This window comes from Stomoxys calcitrans, chromosome 3 (genome assembly GCF_963082655.1).
Source record: "Stomoxys calcitrans chromosome 3, idStoCalc2.1, whole genome shotgun sequence".
NCBI lineage: Eukaryota > Metazoa > Arthropoda > Insecta > Diptera > Muscidae > Stomoxys > Stomoxys calcitrans.
The window spans coordinates 34,012,767-34,029,051 of NC_081554.1; positions in this window are offsets into that span (position 1 = coordinate 34,012,767).

Consider the following 16,285-nt stretch of genomic DNA (forward strand, 5'->3'; position numbering starts at 1 on the left):
AAGTCGAGGGCAGCTTTTGATCTAAGAACTAAGCTCTTCAAATATTTAATGACTGCCTGGCCAGTGCAGCTTTGATGCTCCAAGAAGTCATCCTTTGGAAAAGTAGGTGGATTTGTGGAGCGTCATCCACCTGACACCACACCATATAGGTCTGACAACTGCAGTATAGAGCCAGTGCATGATACGCGGTTTAAGCCCCCATCTTTTGCCATTGGACCTTGCCTTTTTCGTCCTTTTTTGAGTACAGAGTTTGATAGTTATAAATATAAGTGATAAGCAATAAGTCCATGAAACCTACCACCTACCTACCTAAAGATTCGGCCCGGCTTTTATTTACATGTTTCCAAATCGTTTCGTTTACATTTTCTTCTTACATGCTGTCAATTTTCTCAACAGCTATACAAGCTCAAAATCATTATTTTCCACTGCTAGCAATAACATATTGAAGATATATCATACCAATATTCATACTAGGCATACAGACATATACACTCAAACAAAACCCCAATACAAAGAGCACTGAACTCTTGAGAAGGCAGGTAGGTATTGAGGCAAGGGAACCCAAAAAAAACCAAAGCAGCAGAACTTTTTCTCTTTGTTCGCGCTGACTGGTTGTGGGAAATATTATTGCAAATTGTTTCAAGCCATAAAGGCCACAAAATGCAAACATGTCTAAAATATTGGACGCTGTATGTTTTGTGGGTTGAGGCTTTGAAAGTCGCCAGCTGCAAATGTTAGCGACCACACGCCAAGCACGTAGCACGTGCCAGAAGGCAGTGGACAATGAATGGCTGGGCAGATGACTACCATCACCGGATTGAAGAGGAGCAGTTGCCCAATATTGCGCAATCTTCTTTTTATATCATTTTGCATTGGAACATGAAATTTCGACAAGTTTTTGTCATGCCATCTTTTTTTGTTCGTTACGTGTTCAATAAATCTTTGAATAGAAATATTTTTGATTATGAAATATTTTTAAAGGAAATAAATTAATTGACGTTGTTTCTGAGACTACACCGCAGACAGTCGGGCCTCCGCACGCCACGGTCTAGACAAAAGGATGGTGAGGAAAAATTTAACGTCTAGACTGCATGTTTCACTCAATATAAAATTGGTTTACAATTTATGGCAAATATTAATAAATTGGAGACCATAGTGAAGAAGAAACAAGTTAAAACGTGTTAATTTCGGCAGTGCCGAACTTTGGATACCCACCACCATGAATATATTAATCATCCTATTTTATTATAACTCCACTACCATTTCCACAGTTATATCTAAATAAGGAGTGGTATGGATCACATTTTATTCAGGTCGCGAGAACTTTATACAAGTCATAGTTTCAGAGTAATCAGGCAATAAATCCGTTTTTTATGGGATTAAGGAATCGGTCCATATGACAGCTCTATATCTATTGTATGTAGTCTGATCTGGATCATATTTGATCCGGATGTCGGAAGGCTTAAAACAACTCACTGTTTCAAATTTCAGCGAAATCGGGTAATAAATGAAGATTTTATGGGTTTCAGACCATTAATCGGCAGATCGGTCTATATGGCAGCTATATCTAAATATACTCCGATCTAACCCATATTTGGATCGGATGTCGGGAGGGTTTAGTTAAATCACTGGTTCAGCGAAATCGGGTAATAAATAAAGCTATTATGAACTCCAAACCCAATTCCGCAGATCGGTCTATGTGGCAGCTATATCTAAATATAGTCCGATCTGAACCATATTTGAATCGGTCTGTATGGCAGCTATATCCAAATATTGTCCGATTTGACCCGTTCAAGATCATAGCCTGCGTGAAGCAAAAAAACATATCTGTGTTAAATTTCAGCTCAATATCTCAATTTTTGAAAGCTGTTGAGTGACTACAACAGACGGACGGACAGACACAGGGACATCGTTAAACCGTCTTAGATTTTTACGATGATCCGAAATATATATACTTTGTTGCAAACGAAATGACCCCCTGTCCTATAGTGGTGGGTATAAAAATCATTAATATTATGAGTAGCCTTACAATAGTGAAAGCCAAATTAAACTTGCAATTTGAAGGCGAACTGGGGAGGTGGCCATTTACTCGCAAACGGATTCTTGTTCCGTGAAAGCCTTTGATTTCTGACAAACAACCTTTTGCGAGGATTAAGAATATAGTTACCTTAGGAGCACACGCCGTGAAAATAACGTTACCAACCCACAATCGTTCAGCAACACCTACGTTATCCTGTGAACTTTAAAGACTTGGATGTTTTTTAATAACTAAGACACATAACTACCTACGCAGAAAATCTGGCGTTGTTTACTTTTACTCCCAAAACAGGTAAAAGTAAATAAGTAAAAGCGCGTTAAGTTCATCCGGGCCGAATCTTATATACCCTCCACCATGAATCGTATGTGACAAGTTTTTGAATGATTTCTTCAAACACATCAGAGCTATATCAAGTTATGGACCGATATGAACCGTACTTGTTATGGCTGTTTAAAGTCATGGAAGAAAACCAAATGGCAAATCTGAAGATCGATTTATATGGCAGCTATATCAGGTTAAGAACCGATTTGGACCATGCTTGGGACATTTATTGGAAGTTATAACAAAACGCCACGTGCAAAATTTGAATCCAATCGGAGAAGAACAGTTGTTGAAAGTCATACCAAAATGGTATACTCAAAATTTCAAAAAAAAAAAATCGATAATAATGCATTAGTATTTGACAGATCACGTGGGATTTCAGACATGGTGTCAAAGAGAAAGATGCTCAGTATGCTTTGACATTTCATCATGAATAGACTTACTAACGAGCAACGCTTGCAAATCATTGAATTTTATTACCAAAATCAGTGTTCGGTTCGAAATGTGTTCATTCACCGTAACGTTGCGTCCAACAGCATCTTTGAAAAAATACGGTCCAATGATTCCACCAGCGTACAAACCACACCAAACAGTGCATTTTTCGGGATGCATGGACAGTTCTTGAACGGCTTCTTGTTGCTCTTCACTCCAAATGCGGCAATTTTGCTTATTTACGTAGCTATTCAACCAGAAATGAGCCTCATCGCTGAACAAAATTTGTCGATAAAAAAGCGGATTTTCTGCCAACTTTTCTAGGGCCCATTCACTGAAAATGATTTGCAAGCGTTGCTCGTTAGTAAGTCTATTCATGATGAAATGTCAAAGCATACTGAGCATCTTTCTCTTTGACACCATGTCTGAAATCCCACGTGATCTGTCAAATACTAATGCATGAAAATCCTAACCTCAAAAAATCACCCTTTAATTGCGATCTCTACAAACAACAACAACAAATTTTGCTCATTAACATTCCACTAAGGAACAGGGCAAACTTCTCACATATCAATGAGTGCAGTCCGATTCAAATTTAAGCTCAATGAAAAGGGGCCTCCTTTTTATAGCCGAATCTGAGCGGCGCGCCGCAGTGCGACACCTCTTTTGAGAGTAGTTTTATATGGCACAGTACCTCATAAATGTTGCCAGCATTATGAGGGGAAACCCACCGCTGAAAATTGTTTCTGATGGTCTCGCCAGGATTCGAACCCAGGCGTTCAACGTCATTGGCGAACATGCCAACCTCTGCGCTACGGTGAATTGCGATCTCTAGAAGCCCAAAAAGTCTAATCGGGAGATCGGTTTATATGGCGGCTATATCAGGTTATGGACTGATATAGACCATACTTGGCAATTCCAACTACTCATACCAAAACGATATGTGCAAAGTTTCGGCCAAATCGGATACGAATTGGGCTCTCTAGAAACTCAAGAAGTCAAGACCCCAGATCGGTTTATATGACAGCTATATTAAAACATGAACCGATTTTGCCCATTTACAATCCGAACCGACCTACAGCCATAAGAAGTATTTGTGCAAAATTTCAAGCGCTTAGCTTTACTCCTTCGAAAGTTTGCGTGCTTTCGGCAGACAGACGGTCGGACATGGCTAGATGGACTAAAAATGTCATGACGATCAAGAATTTTAAGGGTGATTTTTTAGCTATTACATTTTGGCAACACTGGTTTAAATAGCCCGTCCGACACGCGATAACTATGAGCACCACACAGGCTGGAACTTTGAGCTCCGGCTTGTGTAGTGTCCATCGTTATCATGGGTAGCTTAGCTAAAAGCTACCGGGCGCGTTCACAGGTTGGGGATGGTGCAAAGCTCCGTTTTTATGCATACTAGCTGCAAATGCGGCCGCGGGCAGTAACCAATTTTCGAGAGGATCGTCTCTGTGAGGAGTCAGGTGGCGCTGGCTCTTAAATAAATACTTAGTGTCAACGATACTCGAGATGACAAAGCGAGTGATTGGCGCCTTCAAATAACCAATGGCTAGCATCAGCGTCTGTTCCCAGGTTAGGGGCGGGCGTCGGATCTTGGAGCAAGCGGCTTGCCACAACGAGGGATACAAGTGCAGTATCCAGTAAACCGCCCCCGGAAAACTATGAGAACTACTATGAGAAACAAAGGAATAGTAAAAACGGACCCAACGTTGACGACCTACACAAACGAGAAAAGGACCATGATTTGGGGATCTGCATCTGGAATATCCGCACTCTTAATAGAGATGGTGCAGTATATGCGCTAGCGGATGTATTAGAGAAGTACAACGCAGATGTTGCCAGAAAGTGCGATGGACTGGGAATGGCGTCACTACAACACCAAACGGTGACGAACTATACTGTAGCTGCCATAACACGAGGCATGAATTTGGCTGTGAATTTGTGGTTAGTCGGAGACTGAAACACCTAGTCTCCAGTGGATGAGAGGCTAGCCACAATCCGCATAAAAGCCAAATTCTTCACCATCAGCCTTATTTGTGCCCATGCCCCGACGGAAGACAAAGACGAGCAGACCAAGGATATTTTCTACGAGCGCCTAGAGAGAGAATATGACCGCTGCCCGCCCATGATATTAAAATCGTTCCGGGAGATTTTAATGCAAAGATAGGAAAGGAAGACATTTTTGGTCCAACAGTCGGAAAGTTTAGCCTCCACGAGTTAAAGTCCAGTAATGGGTTGAGACTGATAGATTTCACCGAGGCAAAAAACATGGTAGTTAGTTTCACCAGATTTCAACATAAAAAATTCACAAAGCCGTATGGCTGTTACCCGATCAAAACACGAGGAACCAAATTGATCACATTGTGATAGATGAAAGGAATTCATCCAGTATAGATGTAAGATCGATCCGTGGAACGAATATAGATTCGGATCATTAGCTTGTTGCAGCAAAGGTTCGCACCCGTTTGAACATGGCGAGGAAAGTGCGATCTGACACTGCACGGAAGCTGGACATTGAAGATCTGCAAACACAACATATGGCAGAGGCTTACTCCACTCGACTGACCCAACTGCTTGATGAAAGCACTCCTTGTTCCGATGATATAATGGCGCAGTGGCAAACTGTTGCCCACTCCATGGAAAATGCCGCGAAATCCCTATTTGGGTACTGGAAGCCTCCTCCAAGAAACCCATGGTACGGCCAACAGTGTCGAGACGCTACTGAAGCCAAGAATGCGGCATATAGAGCAACCCAGCAATCAGTAGCAAAGCGCCACAAAAAGGAGTGGTATCGGGAGAGAGGAGAAACGTCTATTCCGCAGAAAGAAAAAGGAAATGGAAAGACGTGAGTGTGAGTGTGAGCGAATTGAGATGTACAGGAGGAGAATGAAGTCCAAAAATTACAGTCTTCAAAAATAGAGATATTGAGCTGAAACTTTGCACAGATTCTTTCTTTTTGCCATAAGCAGGTTAAGTTCGAAGATGGGCTATATCGGACTATATCTTCATATAGCCACCATATAGACCGATCCGATTTTGCTGAAATTTGGGACAGTGAGTTGTGTTAGGATCTTCGACATCCTTCGTTAATTTGGCCCGGATCAGTCCAGATTTGGTTATAGCTGCCATATAGGCCGATCTCTCGATAAAGTGTTTTGGGCCCATAAAAGGCGTATTTATTGTACAATGTCACCTAAATTTGGGACAGTGAGTTTCGTAAGGCTCTTCAACAACTTTGGGTCAGATCGGTTCAGATTTGGATATAGTTGCCATATATTCCGATCTCTCGATTTAAGATTTTGAGGCCATAAGAGCTGCGTTTATTGTCTGAATTCGCCGAAATTTGGGACAGTGAGTGGAGTTAGGCCCTTTGACAGCCCTCTTCAATTTGGCCCAGTTCGGTTTAGATTTGGACATAGCTGCCATATAGACCGATCTTGGCTCCGTAAAAAGTACATTTATAATCCGATTTCGCTGAAATTTAACACAGTGACTTATGTAAGGCTTTTCGACATCCGTGTCGTATATGGTTCACATCGGTCTATATTTGGATATGGCTACCAAAAAGACGAATATTTTGTTGTACAAAATTGAACAATGACTTGTACTTATTAGACCTCTCAAAATCCGTGTCGAATTTGGTCTTAATCGGATCATATTTCGATATAACTGCTATGGGGCATAAGGTATGCATATTTCACCGGATTTTGATGAAAGGTAGTTTACATATATACCCGAGGTGGTGGGTATCCAAAGTTTACTTGTTTGATGATCCGTTGCAAACGGAAGGACAAAATTAATACACCACCATCCATCGGTGGTGGGTATAATAACAGTCATTAAGCTAAAAACAACAACGGATAATAATGTGTCTTCTACCCGTTTGTAATTTAGGTTAAATAAGGAGTTACAACCTTATAATTAAGAAATAAAATTATATTGTATTATTTTTTTAATTTGCATTTCATTGCGAAAACACAAAAAACTCTCCTTCTCCATCCTTCCCCATCATCACAATTGCCACTGCTCTACATTTTGCGGGGAAATAACTCAAGGTCCACCGTGCCGTTTTTTTTGTCATTTTTTTTTAAAATTTAGTTCATAAACACCTTAGCGTTGACCGGATTTTTGCGTATTCTGTTGGCGTTTTAATTTTTGTGTTTGTTTTCAATCTCTCATATATTTGGTATAGATTGTTTTGCTTTGAAATTTCCGCAGTTCATTTTGAATTTTTATATTGTATGAAAAAATACCTGTGATGATTTTTAAAGCGAATTTCGCATGACTAATGATGTCTGAAACACATTTTCTAATTAAGTCTTATATGTGGTATGGTATGTAATATAAAACGATGTATGCTGAGCATGTGATGATTGATATAAAAATGGGATAATTTGATGAACATAAAAGCAGACAAACATTTTCTTAAAAAACAATTATGCACAATTGGCGAATAATATATAAAATATTTTGCCAACATTTTTGTTAATTTCTAAGTTTTTTTAGGAAAAAAGTAATTTAGTGAACAAGACAGTTTCAAAGTAAAATCTCTAAGTTGTTTAAATATAAAACAAGTAAAAAGGTGTTACGTTCGGCCGGGCCGAACTTTGTTACCCACCACCTCGGATATATATGTAAACCACCCTTCGTCAAAATCCGGTGAAAAATGCATAGCAGCTATATAGAAATATGTTCCGATTTGGACCAAATGCTTATAAGTACAAATCATTGTTCAATTGTGTATAAAAAAAATATTGGTCTTTTAAGTGGCTATAGCTAAAAATAAACCGATCTGAACCATATACGACACGGATATCGAAAAGCCTAACATAAGTCACTGTTTCAAATTTCAGTGAAATCGGATTATATATGCGCCTTTTATGGCGTTAAGATTTAAAATCGAGATATCGATCTATATGGCAGCTATATCCAAATATAGAACGATTTGGGCCAAGTTTCAGAAAAATTTCGAAGAGACAAATACAATTCACTGTCCCAAATTTCGGCGAAATCGGACAATAAATGCGCCTTTTATGTCCAAATTTCGGCGACATCGGACAATAAATGCGCCCTTTATGGCCCCAAAACCTTAACTCGAGAGATCGGTCTATATGGCAGCTATATCCAAATCTGGACCGATCTGAGCCATATTGAAGATGAATGTCGAAGGGCCCAACAAAACTCCCCATCCCAAATTTCGTCGACATCGGACAATAAATGCGCCCTTTATGGCTCCAAAACTTTAAATCGAGAGATCGGTCTATATGGCAGCTATATACAAATCAGGACCGATCTGAAGAATGAAGTCGAAGGGCCTAACACAACTCACTGTCCCAAATTTCGGCGACATCGGACAATAAATGCGCCCTTTATGGGCCCAAAATCTCAAATCGAGGAATCGGTCTATGTGGCAACTGTATCCAAATCTGAACCGATCTAGGCCAAATTGAAGAAGGATCTCGAAGGGCTTAACACAACTCACTGTCCAAAATCAAAAAAAAACAAAATCGGACAATAAATGCGCCTTTTATGGGCCCATGACCTTTAAAAAGGAGATCGCTCGATATTCGGGTGGATTCTTATGCGATTCTATCCTATGTCCTCCTTTATGAATTCTCCCTAGACACCCAGAAACGCTGCATGGCATGACGAGGACAGACGTCTCGACATTGTAATACTTCGTAGTATTATTGAGATATGCGTGTTTTGCCATACTAAAGTCCTGCGGTGTCAGTTCCCCACTCACCACCAGGTTTATCGGTCTTTCCAATGTTTTGGATAAAAACGATGATAGATTAATGGATTAAAAGATTACTAGTCTTCATAGTCTTCTTCATATCTTCTTCATTTACCTACTCAGGTTTTCACCTCTGCCATACGATAGCGATGGTTCGAAGAAGTTGCTTTCATCTTCTAATCAGTCTCTCACATGGCCCGTCACCAGAGCCTTCCACGCCGCCTGACTTACCACATATGTATATCGTGACAGCCTTAACGGATGTCGTCTCCAGTGCCTTGAGGACCCCGAAGACGTCGGCCTGAAAGACACTGCACCTGTCTAGATTCCGTGAAGGGTGGGTTATTGTCGGACTCTCCCTCTTACCCCAATTTCCAAAACACTCCCATTTTGGAGATGGGAGCTTATGGTAACCCAAAAACACAAAATTGATATACAACTTTGGCGTCAAATAACCGTGGGGGACGCCGATCGGGACACTATAGGTATCAACTGAAAGGTATTTAAGGGTAGAGTACGAACATGATGTAGCAATTTGAACCTAAGTGTTGGGGGCCCACACAACCCCCAAAACCTGCCCAAAAATGATATGTTTATCGATCGGGGCAATATGGGTATCAAATGAAAGGTAATTGGAAGTAAAGAAGTCGAAGAAGGGCGGCCCCAACGAAACTAATATAAAAATTTGGGTTATATTCCCAGACGGGTCGTCCCACCCCAAAATGATGCCCCAGATGGACATATACACCTAACCGGACAATATGGGACTCAAACGAAAGGCATTTGAGGGTAGAATATGAAACTTTTATACAAATTTGGGTCAATTCCTTGGGTAGCCCCACCCCAAAATTATGCCCCAAATGGATATGTGCACCAAACGAGACAATATGGGATTGTAATGAAAGGTATTTAAGAATTAAATACGAGTATAAATTATTTTCAAACTAGGACCATGTCAAAAGGGGACCGCAAACATTAAACGGTGTACCGAAGCACACCGGGCCAGTACCAAACTCGGGTAATGAATGGGGCATCAATGGGTCTAGACCGTATTCGATGCGGATGTTGAGGATTCTTTATTTACCATAGGGAGGTTAGGTACGAAGGCAATATCTTGATATATTCCCCATTTAGATCGATCTCCCGATTTAAAGTCTAAGGCCCATAGAAGCCATATTTATTGCCCGATTTCGCTGAAATTTGGCATAGTGAGTTTTCTTAAAAGCCTCGATATTCGCATCGAATATGGTCTATATCTTGATTTATGGGCATTTGACCAATGCCCATAGAAGCCGCATTTATTACCCGAATAATAACGCAAACTGTCCGCATCGGTAAAGATCGTTTAAATAGCCCCCATATAGATCCAGCTTCTGATTTAAGTCAAAGGCCCATAGAAGTCACATTTATTTCCCGATCGGAGTATGTTTTAGATTGGAAGATATCTTGATAAAGCCCCCTACGATTATCAGTATCGTAGAAAGAGAATAATTTGGTATGATACTAAGGGAATGACAAAATGTTAATATACCCTTACCGTTTCGGAATTTTAGCGAAATTTTCTTTTTAAATTATTATCATTTAGCTAAAATTCCTTTTTATGATTGCAGGGGTGGCAAGTTTATGACATTTTTGCTGAATTGTCACGAAATAAATTCTTTTGTTCGCTTCTTCGGTTTACTTTAACAGTCTTTATAGAAACTAGTTGTGATCTTTCTTCTTACAAACACACCAATGGAGATTTCTTCTTTGACTTTCCAGTTTGTAGTCGCTTTCTTTTGCATTTTAGTCTATTTTACGAGCCATTTTATAATGTCACCACTAATGCAGTGTAAGCATCAACAACACCCAGACCATTTGTAGGACATTATCAGCCAACAGCAAGCAGTCAAACTTAACAACAAGAGCAACAACATTTAAGCAAATTGTAAATGTTCATATTCTGACATTTTATGGTACATCTGGATGTCCAAGAATTTTCCACTCTTAGTTTGTTTATTGGCTGGCTTCACTCTTCGTCGTCATTGTTCTTTGCCCCAGCGCATTGATGTCGTCGCTGAAAAACTTTGTTTTGCTCGTTTCTTTGGGACTTCTTCCTTATATTTTTTTGCGATGTATTTAAATGATGTACAAAATGCAAAATGTTTATTTATGCAGCAGGAATTTGCAGCCATCTCATCTCTTTGTTCTTCGCCATTTAAATGAAATTCAATGTTACGCACTTGGTGTGGCGATATTGCGTAGAAGGGGGCCAAAAATATTCCAGCCTTTGTTAAATTCAATTTAAATTAGAGGAAAAACATGATTCACATATATACTTGATCTGATTTTGGGATTCAGAATTGCGAAATTGTTTGTGAAATTGTTTGTTTGAAAAACATGTTGTTTGGTACGTATTAGCAGTGTTTACCAATAACTTTAGAGACACACAAAATTTGAAAAAAAAACCAGTAAGGAAGGGCAAAAGTCGGGCGGTGTCGACTGTATAATACCCTACACCTACCCTATAAGTACAATGTGGGACCCTAAATCCAATTCCGAACCACTTTTGATGGACCTCGGCGAGCAAATATGTTCAACCTGTAAAAATTACAGTTGACAAATGACAACATTATGGCAAATAACCCAAAATCTGAGCAAACTTCTCAGATATGGTGGTAGTCGTCGAGGAATGCGTTGTGCAAAATTGTCGTAAGATTGGTTAATAAATGCGCTTGCAGTGGCTCTTAAAGTGAAAATCGGGTGATATATATATATATGACAGCTATATCTAAATCTGAGCCCATTTCTATGAAATTTACCAGTAATATTGAGACTCAAGAGAAAATCCCTCCTGCCGAATTTCGAGAAAATCGGTTAACAATAAACCATTTTATTGCAATATTACTGGAAATCGGACGAACATATATATGGGAGCTATATCTAAATCTGAAACGATTTTGACCAAACTCTATGTATATTGTGGTAATCATCGAGGAAAGCGTTGTGCAATATTTTGGCAAGATGAGTCAACAAATGTGCTTGCAGTGGCTCTAGGAGTGAAAATCGGGCGTTATATACATAAGAGAGCTATATCTAAATCTGAACCGATTTCCATGAAATTCACCAGTAATGTCGACAGTCGTAAAAAATGCTTCCTGCCAAATTTCGTGAGAATCGGTTAACGAATGACCATTTTATTGCATTATTACTGAAAATCGGACGAACATATATATGAGAGCTATATCCAGATCTGAACCGATTTTTTCCAATTTCAATAGGTTTCGTCTCTAGGCCGAAAAACATGCCTGTACCAAATTTGAAGACGATCGGATGAACACTGCGACCTGTACTTTGAACACAAATTAACATGGACAGACGGACAGATAGACGGACGGACAGACGGACGGACGGACAGACAGACGGACGGACAGACGGACAGACGGACAGACAGACGGACGGACAGACAGACGGACGGACAGACAGACAGACAAACAGACAGACAGACGGACATACAGACAGACGGACGGACGGACGGACCGACAGACAGACGGGCATAGCAAAATCGAATCAGAAAGTGATTCTGAGTCGATCGGTATACTTATCAGTGGGTCTATCTCTCTTCCTTTTGGGTGTTACAAACTAATTCACTAAGTTATAATACCCTTTACTACAGTAGTGGTGTAGGGTATAAAAATTCTAAAAACACAGTTAACATTTTTTTCCAAAATTCAATGAAATATTTTTCTGAAGATCAACCTTAGAAAAGTGAATAACGCGGTATCTCTTTTTAGGCAAACAAAGAACTATATGAACGGTTATGCTATTGGAGCTATATCAAGTTGTAGTTCGATTCGGACCATAAATGAATTGAATGCGAAACATTGTAGAAGTCATTGTGTAATATTTCAGTGCATTCGGATAAGAATTGCACCTTGTAGGGGCTCAAGAAGCAAAATCGGAAGATCGGTTTATATGGGAGCTGTATCAAGCTATAGATCGATTCAGACCATTTTTCAAATGTATGTTGAAGATCATGGGAGAAGCCGTTGTAAAAAATTTCAGCCAAAGTGGATAATAACTGCGCCCTCTAGAGGCTCAAGAAGTCAAGATCCCAGATCGGCTTATATGGCAGCTATATCAGGTTATGTACCGATTTGCGCCATGCTTGACACAGTTGTTGGAAGTGATACCAAAACGCCAGTTGTTGGAAGTCATAACAAAACACCTCATGCAAAATTTCAGCCAAATCGGATGAGAATTGCGCCCTCTAGCGGCTCAAGAAATCAAGATCCGAGATCGGTTTATATGGCCGCTATACCAGGTTATGAACCGGTTTGAATCATACTTAATACAGTTGTTGAAAGTGGTACCAAAACGTCACGTGCGAAATTTCAGTCAAATCGGACGAGAATTGCGCCCTCTAGAGGCTCAAGAAGTCAAGACCCAAGATTGGTTTATATGGCAGCTATATCAAGACATGAACCGATTTGGCCTATTTTATCCCAACCGATCTACACTAATAAAAAGTGTTTGTGCAAAATTTTAAGCGCCTTTGCTTTGCTCCTTCGAAAGTTAGCGTGCTTTCACAGTTAGACGGACGGACGGACAAACGGAAGGAAAGGGCTGGATCGACTTAAAATGTCGTGATGATCAAGAATATATATGGGGTCTTAGACGCATATTTCGAGGTGTTACAAACAGAATGACGAAATTAGTATACCTCCATCCTATGGTGGAGGGTTTAATGAAAACACAAGCGAGAGCAGCACAAATTATCTACGAAAAACAAATACCTTCTAATCCACAAACCAATTTTAATACAGTTGTCTTCTTCTGGTTTACCATGTACACAATTTCTTGCGGCAGTCATTGTTTATTTATATGACTCAAAAAGTACACCAGCCACACTAATGCATTTTGTAATAAAATGTCAAAATCTATTGTGTTCATAACATCAGGTGCATCGTTACGAGACATCAACATTTCGTTCGCTCACAATAAAAAAGATTAATTTGTTTTAATCTTGTTGTTGATAATCTCTTTTTGCCTTCTATTGCCAAAAAACGTGATTGATTTTGTTTTTTTATTTTACGAGAAAACTTTTACAGAAATTCGTTGGTAGACACAGCAAAGTCAAAAATTCTTTGTCAATCTAAAAATTTAACTAATAAATATAAATAGCACATTTACAAGGAGTATTATAGATTCCAGTTTATCAAAAATCTGAAGTTTATTAGGAAAATGATTGATTTCTATATATATATGCATGTAGCTTAACCATGCTTATTTTCAGTGATTGCTTAAATTCTGTTTTCGAAAGTCACGAGCATATACTACAATTAAAATGTTTTAGCTTACATGTCTGCAGAACATACGTCAAATCTCCCATATTCGAAAAATTCGATTGAATAGAGAGCTATGAGTGCAAACCGACACATCTGTTTTTGGTTAATTGCTCTCTTTCAACTAAATTGTTATGGTTTGTTCTCTCATGTTTTACTGCCTAATTTTCTTTAGACTTAGAAAACATTTTTAAGAAAACATCTGTGTTCATGCCAAGAACTTAATGAAAATTGTCCAAATGAGTCCCAAAAGATTCAAATGATCATATTTACATTAGGTTGTGCCGAAATGTATTAGACAATAAAACAATAAACACAAACAAATTGTAAAAAAACTTTAGAATAAAACAAAAATTATGAAATTTGTATCATAATATTGGGTAAAGACAACAATTAATATCATAACCAAATTTGAAATAAGTCGTACCATATTTGAAAATAACTGTCACATGGCCTATTCTGTCAGATCCAATATAGTAAGTTGTATAAATCATATCTACAGCCGTATTCGGTCCACATCAGACTTTAGAAGATCGTTTGAATAAACTTCTTGTACCCAAATCTGCCAATATTTAGAAATAACTGCCACCCTGTTACTTATCCAAATATATTTTAAGTTCATTAAGACATGTATGTATAAGTTCTTAAGTTCGAATTTAATGCGTTTTTATACCCACCCAAAAGGAAGTGGAATCTACGGAGGATATAGACATAGTGGTCAAGCGGATCACGAAGGCCCTGAATGATTCGTTTGTGTCAGCATGCCCTTGTGCCAAGCCAAGGGGCAAACAGCGACCGCCATGATGAAACCCAGAGCTGGTTGGTCTAAGGAAGGACTGCAGAAAACTCTTTAACAGAGCAAAAGCCACAAGAGCACCACACGATTGGGACATCTATAAGGCTGAGCTAAGGAAATATAAGGGCGAGCTTAGAAAGGCTCAGAACAAATCTTGGGTAGAATTCTGCAGCTCCGTAGAGGATATATCTGAGGCCTCTAGGTTAAGGAAGATTATGTTCTCAGACCTATTACGGTGGGGTATATCCAGAAGTCAGAGAATGTACGGACAATGTCTAGTGAAGAAACTCTAGAACAACTCGTTGATACACATTTCCGGGAAATTCTCCAACGGACAACGTGGCACCAGAAGAGGTTGTCACTGTTATGCATTCGTCGGGGGCCATTAGGGAAATCGTGTCTGAGCCGAAAATCCTTTGGGCGATAAGAAGTTTCGACTCCTTTAAGTCGCCAGGCCCAGATGATGTATCACCGGTTGAATTACAAGCTGGATCCCCGGGTTAGGGAGATAGGCTCTGCTTGTATCAGAATATCATATATATCTGTGGGATAGAGGGACACAAAGGTCATCTTCATTCCGAAAGTAGAAAAACCCTACCACACGAAGGTGAAAGATTTTCGTCCTATTAGTCTGTCATCCTTTATGCTGAAGATTCTTAAGAGGTTGATAGAAGGATATCTTAGGGCAAAGATCCCTGGAGATTGCCTGTCGCGGCAGCAGCATGAATATAGTGAAGGCAAATCCATTGACATTGACAGCCCTTCACGACCTAGACGGCTGCATAGAGGGTTCTCTCGCTGTCAAGGAATATGCAATGGTAGCATTTCTTGACATTGAAGGTGCTTTCAATAATCTAGAACCGACGTCAATCATGAAGGAGTTGAAGTTTCTAGGCATCAACTCTACCGTAAGAAAGCTTATTAATAACTTACTATACACCTGCAAGAGAGCCATTGACAAAAGTTGGTGATTTAGACCGCGTGTTATGCATTTGGTATATACTGCAGTTGTCATACTTATTATGCTATATAGTGTTGTGGTCTGGTGGACAGCGCTTCAAAAATCCAACAAGCCATCCAAAGGATTGGCTTGGCGATTTCACAATGGACGAAAACGTCTAAGTGCGTCTGATGGCAGACTGCCATTTAAACCTAACCTAATCTATAGTCACAACCATAGGACGGGGGTATACTAACCTAGTCATTCCGTTTGTTACACCTCGAAATATTCATCTAATAAAGTATATACATTCTTGATCCTCTCGACGTTCTGAGTCGATATAGCCATGTCCGTCCGTCCGTTCGTCTGTCGAAATCACGATGCAAATGGGGCATATCGGTTCAGGTCCCCTAGGTACGCCATCCGAAATTTGGATACCAAATTTTTTGATTTAGGTTACTTAAAGGTTATGTCACTTTCGCTTAAATCACACCATGCATTTCCGAAATCTGGAAAATTATGGTAAGGAGGAGGAGCCAGATATCAAAAAGTTTAGTACCCTATTTTCACAGTGAGAATATTTCAAGAAATTTTTGAGTCTATAAGGAGCACACAACCAAACAAACCGACAAACAAACACAAATTGATTTTTATATATGAGATTATTACAATATTGGTAGTTAAC